At 43.5% G+C, this 11,227-nt stretch overlaps 1 pseudogene; it reads right to left on the bottom strand.

The window, feature by feature from the left end:
* Positions 1-4,969: 4,969 nt before the first annotated feature.
* On the bottom strand, positions 4,970-8,248 carry LOC106563367 (uncharacterized protein K02A2.6-like; annotated as a pseudogene).
* Between the last annotated feature and the right edge of the window lie 2,979 nt (positions 8,249-11,227).

The raw sequence follows: 11,227 nt of genomic DNA, 5'->3' as shown, positions 1-11,227 counted from the left end.
AGCCAAGTCCAGTCATGTGCTAATGTTTACTGTTAAACCCAACTTTAGGTGGCTGGTTGTAACTTTTAACAATAGATCTACAATAGATCTCAGATTGTAACACCTCTTCTCTTTTTAGTCATAGATATGGCTACCTGTAGCTGTTTAGCTAACTTAGCTAGGTAGTTAGACTAGCTACTAGCTAGCTACTGAAGTTAGCAAAATGAAAAATAATTTGATTTCTCCCCAATGTAACACTGCTTGGCTGCACCTGAGCTTCTGTCTAAATCCAACTCTCTGTTTCGAATCATCTTCGCTATATTCTGGTTGAAAGCGTATGGTTGAATGTCACAATGTAGCTAATAGAACATAAAACAATTCACCATTGTCAAATTCGTGTTGAGAGGAATCACTTGAAGCCATTGCGGTCTGGTCAGTTCTTTACGTTTTTCCCAGAGAATTTAGGGTTGTGTCCACCTCCCTTAAAAAAAAAAGCCTGCCTTGGGGGAGGGACGGGGCCAGAGCAGAAAGCCCTGCCCCACACGAGTGTGTCACCTTGTGTATTTAGCAATAAATCCGACGATAGGAACATTGCTGAAAGACATCCAATGGCTCTATCAAACAAGGACAACCATATCTACACCCACAAAGACATATAGTGTGATCAGTATAACATAGAGGCTTCGCCAAATGCCACAAAGCAGGAATATTTTCAGATCTCACATCCACCCTCAATACACCGGAAGTCGTCATAGGGTGTATCGTTCGGCTCCCTCGGACATGATCAAAACAAACCCAGGATCCCCCAGGGTGAAATTCGCCTAGGAGGAATTATTTTTTCAACTAATAGCAGGAACAGGACCATCTAGTGGTCAACCTGGTAATATCAGGTTGTATGATAGTATATAAACCTAACAACTTAACCCCCTAGAGTTGAAGTCTGCGCCCCCAACGGAAATCTAATTAGCATAATAAAAAAACAGGTGGATTGAGACACATTGAATAATGTCCCACTTCCGCATCTGCGGTGAAAGGTGACAGAGGTAGAGCGATGTTTGTCAGATCATGAGACATCCCAAAAATCGATTCTCACAAAAGCGTCTGTAGCGTCCGAACTATTATGACCCCTCTATAGAAAGACGAGACTCTCACAAACACCGTTCTGCTCTATGACCACCACAAGCCTCTTGGGATGCGTCTAAATTTGGTATAACTTCTGTCTGTAGTGTCCAAACAGTTTGGGCTACACACTAATATGACCCCTCTGTGCAAAGGTGACACTTTCACGAACAAGTACATGTTTTGCTCTAGGACGCCCACAGGCCTCACAACAATTGTCTGAAGGTCCCTCGGTACCAGTTGAAAACATTTATGGAAGTATATATCCTGTTATGGCTAGGGGGCAGTATTTTCACGGCTGGATAAAAAACGTACCCGATTTAATCTGGTTACCACTCCTACCCAGTAACTAGAATATGCATATACTTATTATATATGGATAGAAAACAGTGAGGATCTTAGCTGTCCCGTGACACTTCCTACGGCTGCCATAGGGTCTCAGAAGGCGGTAAAAAGCTGAATCGTGGCTTTGCAGGCTCTGGCTGAAACAAAGTAGCGCGTTTGGGTAGTGGCTGGTTACAGTACTGTGAGACTCAGGCTCGTGCCCGCGTCGACCGAAAGCTTTGTTTACTTTCCTCTGTTTATCTAATTGCAGATTCCCGGTCGGAATATTATCGCTTTTTTACGAGAAGAATTGCATAAAAATTGATTTTAAACAGCGGTTGACATGCTTCGAAGTACGGTAATGGAATATTTCGATTTTTTTTGTCACGAATTGCGCCATGCGCGCGACCCTTATTTACCCTTTCAGATAGTGTCTGGGACGCACGAACAAAACGCCGCAATTTGGATATAACGATGGATTATTTTGGACCAAACCAACATTTGTTATTGAAGAAGCAGTCCTGGGAGTGCATTCTGACGAAGACAACAAAAGGTAATCAAACTTTTATAATAGTAAATCTGATTTTGGTGAAGGCTAAACCTGCCGGGTGTCTAAATAGCTAGCCCGTGATGCCTGGGCTATGTACTTAGAATATAGCAAAATGTGCTTTCACCAAAAAGCTATTTTAAAATCGGACATATCGAGTGCATAGAGGAGTTCTGTATCTATAATTCTTAAAATAATTGTTATGCTTTTTGTGAACGTTTATCGTGAGTAATTTAGTAAATTCTTAGCAAATTCCTCCGGAAGTTTGCGGGGGGTATGCTAGTTCTGAACGTCACATGCTAATGTAAAAAGCTGGTTTTTGATATAAATATCAACTTGATTGAACAAAACATCCATGTATTGTATAACATAATGTCCTAGGTGTGTCATCTGATGAAGATCATCAAAGGTTAGTGCTGCATTTAGCTGTCTTCTGGGTTTTTGTGACATTATATGCTAGCTTGAAAAATGGGTGTCTGATTATTTCTGGCTGGGTACTCTGCTGACATAATCTAATGTTTTGCTTTCGCTGTAAAGCCTTTTTGAAATCAGACAGTGTGGTTAGATAAAGGAGAGTCTTGTCTTTAAAATGCTGTGAAATAGTCATATGTTTGAAAAATTTAAGTTTTTGTATTTTTGAGGAATTTGTCATTCGCGCCACGCCTATCATTGGATATTGGAGCAGGTGTTCCGCTAGCGGAACGTCTAGATGTAAGACGATATGGAGACTGTTTAGTGCCAATAATAAGGGATTAAATACAAAAAAAGTATTAATGTTTCCTGATTCTTATATCTCCAAGATATAGGATGGACACTTCAGAACTAACTTGCTTTAGATCTTTTTCAGGGGACTATCTATTGTTCCAGGTAGTGAATCTGTTATTCAATGTGTTTGTATGGGCTAATAGCAGTAAGGCCAAATACAATTTTTCATAAAATATTTTTTCTATATATTTTTTGGGATACTTCAAAATTCCAAATCAAAGAGCAAAATTATCCTTGGTATGACCCTCTTAAAACAATTCCATATAGCTTAGTAGAACCCCTTAGTAGACTGTAATGGGTTAAATAACCAATTTCTCTGAACAGAATACATTACGTAGTATGGAGACACAATACTCTTAGTCGCAGCTTCATACTACTTGTCAGACATAGAGAATTGATACTGTACACTGGCTGTTGGGGTGTTCTTGGTGTCGGGTGGTGGGGTGGGGGGGGTGGGTTCAATGGGTGGCACTTTTACCCTATCTTACTCATTGGTAGGATGAAGTTTGGTCCAAATCCAATGTTGGGTACTATATTTATTTAATATAATGTGAATCCTATAAATTAAAAGGGCCAATTTGGGTGCAATCAATGAGCTTAATTTTTCAGAGATCAAATTATATTTCAACTAAATAATGTTGCAGGGAATGCTTGGCTTCTATTTTTCTAACCGCAGAAAGGTTTTTAGAACAATCTAAGATGGTTGGTATCATGGCTTTCACACCAACCCAGTGGCATTACTTCTTGCATAAAAAGGTGTCCTCTCAGTTCTCAAGGTATTATGTGTCCGATATCTGCAGCCTCAGACTAAATGAAACAAGGTTAAACTTGATTTGTACATCTGTCATTTAATTAACTTTTAAAACAGAATCACAACCAAAAACCCATTTTGCCCAAACATTTCATAGTAGGAACGCTGAACTAGGTCCCCTCTCTCATTCAATATGATTTAGACGGAAACACTACTCTGAGATGATTTGTAAATATGGGCCATCGTAAAAATAAAAAAAATCACACAAGTGTTGCATTGTGTGGCACTATACATATGGCTCTCCCAATTTGTGTTATCTGGTTGAAGATGTCACTTGCTAAGAAATGTGTTAAAAATATAAATGATTCAACAGAAATCATAGTCTTGGCAGCTCTGTGGATGAAGATGGTAGGGATATGTCTCATAAAATGACAGGAAGACGAGTGGTAAACTGGGCAACAAAGCATCATTGATAATGTGGTACAGTAGACCTCTGCTCTATAGAGTGCCAAAGTACAATAGACAATAGACCTACAGTACCAGTCAAAAGTTTTTTTTTATTTTGACTATTTCCTACATTCTAGAATGATAGTGAAGACATCAAAACTATGAAATAACACATATGGAAACATGTAGCAACCAAAAAAGTGTTAAACAAATCAACATATATTCTTCAAAGTAGCCACCCTTTGCCGTGATGACAGCTTTGCCCTATTTGGTAAAAGACCAAGTCCATATTATGGCAAGAACAGGTCAAATAAGCAAAGAGAAACGACAGTCCATCATTACTTTAAGACATGAAGGTCAGTCAATCGAGAACATTTCAAGAACTTTGAAAGTTTCTTCAAGTGCAGTCGCAAAAACCATCAAGCGCCATGATGAAACTGGCTCTCGTGAGGACCGCCACAGGAAAGGAAGACCCAGACTTACCTCTGCTGCAGAGGATAAGTTCATTAGAGTTACCAGCCTCAGAAATTGCAGCCCAAATAAATGCTTCACAGAATTCAAGTATGTAGTAACTTGACAAGGAATGCCCACACTCATTTCTATATTACTTTCCTTTACTTTCAACCCGATAACTACAAGGTGTACAGCCAGGTACAAACGGTACAAATATAACAGAACTATATAGCCCACTCAACCGGTGGTAGAATCACATTGCACAGAACTCACTCTTAGTGATGACATCATCAAAGGGGAAAGGTCACGGTCAATGCCAATAATAACCATGTAATTATTTATATCGTGTCCACACTATAACACTTCTCCCCCCTCAATTTAAATCCTCCCTGTAAGGAAAACATAAGGTTAACAAGTAAACCACATCAGTGTTTTCTTTTCTTTACTACACAACACTGTAGAACTTCTGCTGGTGTTACTGTAAATGTAAACAAAACAACAACAACAAATGACAGTCCTTATTTCTTTTCAACTAGGTCTGCTGCTCCAAACAAACACTAACACCACGAGTCTCTCAGCCTCAACTACAGAGTTAGTCTTTCAGGAGGCTTGTGACTACGCTGGGATCTGCGCAGTACTCCTGGTGTGCTACGAGACACAGGTAAGGCGTGTCCCAGTGGAGCTGGGTCTGAGGGCACAGGAGCGGGTTGGGTGTTTGTGAGAGAATGTCCATCACCCTCTGCTGGAACCACTGAATGCCCCTGTTCCTCAGATGCTGTTTCCTGTGGGGTTTCAACTTGTATACTACCACCCACAGCTGTTCCGTCTGAAAACATGGTCTTGTCTTTGTCATAGCGCAGGCGGAGATGGTCCTGGTGTCTGCGCATGACTCGACCATCAGTCAGTTTGACCACAAAGGAGACGGGACCACTCTGACTCAGAATGATGCCTGGCAACCAGCGTTGGCTGCTTGTGAAGTTGCGGATGTAGACAGTGTCATTGGGTTTTAACTGTCTCTCCCTCGCGTGGTGGTCATGTCTCTCTTTTTGTTTCTCCTGCTTCCGTTCCACTCGTGCTCTGATGTTTGGACGCAGTAGATCCAGGTGAGCTTTTGGCTTTCTGCCCATTAACATCACCGCTGGAGCCTGTCCTGTTGTTGTTTGTGGCGTGATGCGGTACTGGAACAAGAACCGAGAGAGCTTAGTTGTGATGGTTCCCCCAGTCATCCTTTTGAGCCCCTCTTTCAGTGTCTGCACAGCCCGCTCTGCTAAGCCGTTTGAGGCCGGGTGAAATGGGGCGCTGCGGACATGGCGGATCCCGTTTCTCCGCATGAATTCTTTGAACAAGTCACAGGTAAACGTTGTTGCGTTGTCGGACACCAGAGAGTCCGGCAGACCATGGGTTGCAAACACCTGCCGAAGCTTTTCGATGGTTGTGGTCGCTGTGATGTTGCTCATGATGTGCACCTCCAGCCACTTGGAGTGTGCGTCCACCATGACAAGGAACATGTGACCCATGAAAGGGCCTGCAAAGTCTATGTGCAGCCAGGACCATGGGCGGTCAGGCCACTCCCACAGATGTAGTGGCGCGGGCGGCGCCATCTTCTGGTTGATCTGGCACTCAGAACATGATTTAACTTTGTCCTCTACCTCCTGATCCATGTTAGGCCACCAGATGTAAGATCTAGCTAAACTTTTCATCCGGGAGGCACCCGGGTGAGCCTCATGGACCTCATCCATGACTTGTGCACGGCCAGGGGGTGGAACAACCACTCTGGACCCCCAGAGTATGCAGCCATCCTGCACACTCAGCTCAGTTTTGCGCTTTGCATAAGGTCTTAGTCCATCATCCTCTATGACAGGAGGCCAACCCTGCATCAGGAATCTTTTCACTTGGGACAGGATAGGATCCCGGTCTGTCCACTGTTTGATCTGTTTGGCATTCACCGGTGAGTTTGACAATCTTTCCATTAGGAAAATTGTCTCGGGAGGCACCACAGTTGTGGTAGGCATCTCTGGTAGCGGGAGACGGCTGAGCGCGTCTGCGTTTGCATTGTCCTTCCCCGCTCTATACACTATCGTGTACTGGTAAGCTGCCAGTGTCAGGGCCCAGCGTTGTAACCTTGCTGAAGCCATGGGCGGAATGCATCTTGATTCACTAAAAAGGCTCATCAGTGGTTTGTGGTCAGTGCATATGGTGAAATGACAACCGTAGAGGTACTGATGGAAGCGTTTCACAGCAAAGACTATGGCCAGACCTTCCTTGTCTAACTGTGAATAACCCTTCTCAGCACTCGTCAGCGTACGTGATGCGAATCCAATGGGTCTCTCTGACCCATCCTCCATCTGATGAGAGAGTACTGCCCCGACACCATAGGGTGAGGCATCACATGACAGGATGATCTCTTTGTCTTGGTCAAAATGAACCAGAAGTTGTGCTGATTGTAGTAGTGCTTTCACTTCCTTGAAAGCTTTCTCTTGTGCTGGCCCCCACTTCCATTTCCAGTCTTTGTGGAGCAACTGATAAAGTGGAGCCACCACTGTTGACAGCTCAGGGAGGAACTTACCATAGTAGTTCACCATGCCCAGGAACGACCTGAGCTCTGACCCATTCTTGGGGTTTGGAGCATCCTTGATTTCCCTGACTTTGTCCTCCACAGGACACAGACCCTGCGCTGTGATCTTGTGACCTAGGTATGCCACACTCTGTGCTTGGAATGAGCACTTGCTACGCTTCAGGCGCAGCCCTGCCTCAGAGAATCTCTTTAACACCTGATCCAGATGGAGGAGGTGCTCCTCCTCCATCTCTCCTGTAACCAGGATGTCATCCAGGTACACTGCTACATGAGGGATCCCCTGCAGCAGATTGTCCATTGTCCTCTGGAAAATGGCTGGGCTGGACGCCACTCCGAAAACGAAGCGGTTGTACCTGAACAAGCCTTTGTGCGTGTTCACTGTGACATACTCTTTTGAGTCCTCGTCCAGGTGGAGCTGTTGGGAGGCGTGACTCATGTCAAGCTTTGAGAACGTCTTGCCTCCTGCCAGTGTTGCGAACAAGTCCTCCACCCGCGGCAGCGGGTAAGCGTCTAGCTTAGAGGCCCTGTTGATGGTGAGTTTGTAGTCCCCACATATACGCACCGTGCCGTCACTTTTCAGAACGGGAACGATAGGAGCTGCCCAGGTGGGAGAACTGAATGGGAGTAATGACGTTTGCTTCCTGCAGCCGCTCCAACTCATCTTCCACTTTCTTTTTCATGGCGTAAGGCACTGTCCTGGGCTTGAAAAAGCGAGGCTTGGCCTGAGGATCCACGAACAGCTTAACTGCAGTGCCCTGCAGTGTGCCCAGTTCATCTTTGAAAATCTCTGGGTACTTTTGAATGACATCCTCAGTCACTCGGGTGTGTTTTATCTCACCCCAGTTGAGTTGTATTTTGTTTAGCCAGTCACGCTATAGTAAACTAGGGCCATTTCCTTTCACCACCAGGAGCCGTGCTCTCGCTTCCTGGCTTTTGTATGCAATGTCCACCCCTAGAGCCCCCAGCAATGGTATGGTCTCCCTGGTGTACGTACACAGTCTGATCCCTGCCGGTGTGAGGGCAGAAACCTGTTGTTTGTAGGTCTCCTCACTTATGACAGAGGCAGAGGCCCCCGTGTCAACCTCCATCCTCATCTGCTTTCCATCTACCTCCACTGTAGCATAGATAGGCTCTGCGCGCAGCTCCCTCACATTAAACATGTTGTAGGAACAATGCTCTTCCTCCTCCTCTGTGCTCTCTAGGTGGTGCGCTGCTGACTGAGGCTTTGGTGCTGTGAACTTGCCCAGCCCAGTCCGCCCACCCTCTGGCTTGCTCCTAGGACCCCTGCATTTTTTTGCTAAATGTCCTTTTTTGTTGCAATTGTGACAGACAGTCTCCATGAACTTACAGTTGTTACCATAATGTGTCCCTCCACATCTGAAACATTCCACTGCTTTTCCCCTTTTTCCTGCCGCCTCTTTTGTCACCTGATGCACTGCACAACTTTCACTGTTGGCCTTTTGAATATTTTTCACATTACTAGCGGCCATCTCCATCCCTTGAGATAGTTCCAACGCTCTCTTGAAAGTCAGTGTGGCTTCCCCCAGCAACCGGCTGTCCTCATTAATGCCACAGACTAATCTGTCACGGAGCATGTCCTCTAACATATCCCCAAACTCACAATGTTCAGAGAGTTCACGTAATTCAGCAACAAAGTTAGCAACAGACTGACCTGGTTTCCGAACATGGCAGTTAAACTTGAACCTCTGAAGGCTTTGGATTGTGGTGAGTCTGAATGAGAGCAACTAGATCCTCAAAAGGAATTTCTCCCGGTCTCCGTGGTGTAGCCAAATTCCTCATTAGCTTGTAGGTTTTAGCCCCACACACACTCAAGAGAATAGAGCGCTGTTTAGCCTCACCTGTGATTCCATTTGCCAAGAAAAAGTGTCCCAACCTTTCCACATATTCAGTCCAGTCCTCGTTCTCTTCCACAAACTCAGTGATAGTCCAAAACATTGCCATTATAACGCCAACTTGTCCTTGATCTTCATTAGCGATTTTCACTTGCTGCTGATTGTCCCCGTTGGCTTTTCCGTGCAGCGGCACCTGCTCTCCGTCGCTCATTAAGCTAGCTAGCTAACTGACTACCTCCACTGTTTCTTAGCTAGCTGGCACCTCGCCCTGTACAAGTTGATAAAGTTTTATCCTCGTCGCCAAAAAGGTGTAGTAACTTGACAAGGAATGCCCACACGCATTTCTATATTACTTTCCTTTACTTTCAACCCGATAACTAAAAGGTGTACAACCAGGTACAAACGGTACAAATATAACAGAACTATATAGCCCACTCAACCGGTGGTAGAATCACATTGCACAGAACTCACTCTTAGTGATGACATCATCACAGGGGAAAGGTCACGGTCAATGCCAATAATAACCATGTAATTATTTATATCGTGTCCACACTATAACAAAGTAACAGACACATCTCAACATCAACTTTTTCAGAGGAGACTGCATAAATCAGGCCTTCATGGTCAAATTGCTGCAAAGAAACCACTACTAAAGGACACTAGTAAGAAGAAAAGACTTGATTGGGCCAAAAAACACATGCAATGTACATTAAACCAGTGGAAATCTGTCTTTTGGTCTGATGGTTTGAAATTTGAGATTTTTTGGTTCTAACCGCAGTGTCTTTGTGAGACGCAGAGTAGGTGAAAGGATGATCTCTGCATGTGTGGTTCCCACCGTGAAGCATGGAGGAGGAGGTGTGGGGTTGCTTTACTGGTGACACTGTCAGTGATTTATTTAGAATTCAAGGTACACTTAACCAGCATGGCTTGCACAGCATTCAGCAGCAATACACCTTACATTTACATTTTAGTAATTTAGCAGACGCTCTTATCCAGAGCGACTTACAGTAGTGAATACATACATTTCATTTTCATTTCATGAATTTTTTATTTTTTTAGTACTGGCCCCCCAGTGGGAATCGAACCCATAACCCTGGTGTTGCACACACCATGCTCTACCAACTGAGCCACAGGGAAGGCTATCTGGTTTACGCTTAGTGGGACTATCATTTATTTTTCAACAGGACAATGACCCAAAACACACCTCCAGGCTGTGTAAGGGCTATTTGACCAAGAAGGAGAGTGATGGACTTCTGTATCAGATGACCTGTCCTCCAGGTTTTGATGTCTTCACTATTATTCTACAATGAGTAGGTGTGTCCAAACTTTTGACTGGTAGTTTTCTAAAGTCTCTTTTATCATGTTTGTGACAAATGTTGTTCTGCTTATTTATTTTAATCTTGGAGCAATTTGTTCTAGACGTAAAAGCACTATCTTAAGTCGAAATGAGCTTTGAGTACTGTACGGAAACCAGGCCAACAGAGCTAACATAGGTTAGGTCAAGAGCCTCTCAAGTAGTTGTCCCAAGAAACCAGTTGTGTAAAGTACTTATTAAGTAAAAAATATTTTAAAGTACTACTTAAGTAGTTTTTATTTGTATCTGAACTTTGCATTACTATTTTTACTTCACTACATTCCTAAAGAAAATAATGTACTCGTAACTCCATTCATTTTCCCTGACACCCACAGGAAAACTGTCCAATTCCCACACTTATCAAGAGAACATCTCTGGTCATCCCTACTGCCTCTGATCTGGCAGACTCACTAATCACAAATGCTTTGTTTGTAAATGATGTCTGAGTGTTGTAGTGTGCCCCCGGCTATCCGTAAATAAAATAAAAAACTAGAAAATTGTGCCGTCTGGTTTGCTTAATATAAGGAATTTGAAATTATTTATTGTTTTACTTTTGAAACTGAAGGACAGTGGCAAGAAAAATGATGTGAACCCTTTGGAATTACCTGGATTTCTGCATAAATTGATCATCAAATTTGATCTGATCTTCATCTAAGTCACAATAGACAAACATAGTGTGCTTAAACTAATAACACAAAAATGATTGTATTTTCCTTGTCTATATTGAATACATAATTTAAACATTCACAGTGTAGGTTGGAAAAAGTATGTGAACTCCGAGGCTAATGACTTCTCCAAGTCAGGAGTCAGCTAACCTGGAGTCCGATCAATGAGACGAGATTGGAGATGTTAGTTAGAGTTGCCTTACCCTATGAAAAACACTCACAAAATTTGAGTTTGCTATTCACAAGAAGCATTGCCTGATGTGAACCATGCCTCAGACAAAAGAGATCTCAGAAGACCTAAGATTAAGCATTGCTGACTTGCATAAAGCTGGAAAGGGTTACAAAAGTATCTCTAAAAGCCTTGATGTTCATCAGTCCATGGTAAGACAGATTGT

Source organism: Salmo salar, chromosome ssa01 (assembly GCF_905237065.1).
Source record: "Salmo salar chromosome ssa01, Ssal_v3.1, whole genome shotgun sequence".
In the NCBI taxonomy this organism is placed as follows: domain Eukaryota; kingdom Metazoa; phylum Chordata; class Actinopteri; order Salmoniformes; family Salmonidae; genus Salmo; species Salmo salar.
The sequence above is the reverse complement of the archived record's forward strand: the minus strand, read 5'-3'. Positions and strand labels throughout refer to the sequence as shown.